This window comes from Spermophilus citellus (genome assembly GCF_964194105.1).
Source record: "Spermophilus citellus genome assembly, chromosome: 17".
Lineage (NCBI taxonomy): Eukaryota > Metazoa > Chordata > Mammalia > Rodentia > Sciuridae > Spermophilus > Spermophilus citellus.
Window position 1 is genome coordinate 5,852,377 of NC_138199.1, and position 1,705 is coordinate 5,854,081.

A 1,705-nucleotide genomic window follows, 5' to 3' on the forward strand; every position below is an offset into this window, starting at 1 on the left:
TCATTTGCATTTAAAAAATTGAGAGGAGATGAGTCATAGGGAATGAGAAATATATAAAAGGCAACCCAATTCATTCCACAGTACGATGACTGTGCAAATATTGTGATTCCATAGGCAGATGGGAAAGAAGAAAGGAGAGTTTGGAAAAGGCTGCAGGTCTGAGAATCCCAAACTGGGAATTGTCAGCAGAGAATTGAGGACCAAATTGGACATAAATTTCAAATAAGCTTTGAAAGGGAGTAACTGAAGAAAGGAAAAGAGCAGAAAAACCTCTGGGAAGGGGGACACGTGTAAAAATAGGTGGGAAGATGTGATAAGGGAGGTGAGGACCATTACAGGGAAGGGACTCCAAAAGAGAACAGAGGCAGGAGCATCAGGAGGAGGGAAGTCAATACCACACCCCACTCTGAGTTTTAACAACAGGAAGAGGTGAGGAGACAGAAGATCCTCAAATGCCACTGGGAATCAAGGAAGTCAGTGTTGATTGGAAGACAACTCTTTAGTGGAGTAAAGGAATTAGTGTTGAAAAATAGAGTCCTATAATTTGAGAAATTTTAGTCAGCCCTGTCATATGGATTTGTGTGAGGAGAGATCAGTGGAAGGTGTGTAAATATAAATTTTTATTTTTAAAAGAGTATTGGTGAGGGCTGGCATATTATAGGACAGGAATCTATAGAAACCTCTAAAATTCCCCCACTTGTGCTCATAGTGTGACAGTGGTGGTGGGACAGTAGTTAGAGGCTGGTAATAAACAACATGGGTGGCTAAGAGAGATGAGAGGGAACTGTGATCAGCCCAGTCACATTCCAGAGAAGATGACTGACTGTCCCCAAAGTGTCCATTTTGATAAAGTCTTGACCTTTAGGGTGGCACTACTGGGAAGTGGTGGAACCCTCCTTAGTGGAGGTCCTTGGGTCTCTGGATGCATGCATGTTCTCAGAAGATAATTCTCAAGCAACCCCTGTGTCCTTGAGAGGTTTGATGTAAGAAACAAGCCTGATCCCTCCTAGCCTCTCTGTTTCCTAACTGGAGATGTGACCACTTGCCCCACTGTTGCCATCCACCATCTACTATCCACAAACCACCATCTGTCGTCCACCATTCACCATGAGGCCCTCACCAGAACTGAGCCCATGCAGGGACTATGACCTTGAAACTGGTGAGCTAAATAAACAAACCTCTTCTGCTTACCAAGTGGCTCGGCTTGTGTATTTTGTTATGGTAATCAAAACTGACTAACACGTCACCTTCAGATATCTGCTTTCTTCAATCCTGCTATCAAATGGTATACTGCTTGGAAACTTTCTACGATCATTTAATAATTCATTTTTATTTTTGATCTGACACTTCTTTGATTCATAAAATGCCTTTCCTATAGCTCCTAAAAGATGGATGGCTTTGAATGGTTCTTTGCAACTCTTTGGGAAGTAGCAATGGTCCAGGGCCCCAGGGTACCCCTTCAATCTTGCTTGCTACCAACTTAATGCTTAGAAGTTTGTCACTGTACTTAAAGAAAAAAAAAAACCTTTTCTTTTTGATTTCACTCTTTTTGGTAAAAGAGGATGCCTCTACCCCTTTGGCAAGCTTCACAGTGGACAGAAACAGCAGCTTTCAAGGCACTGGAAAATTCTGTGGTCTTCACCTTCTCTTTCTTGGGTTTCAAGGGTGCCCAGACACTTCAAGAGGAGTGATAATGACTTCCAGT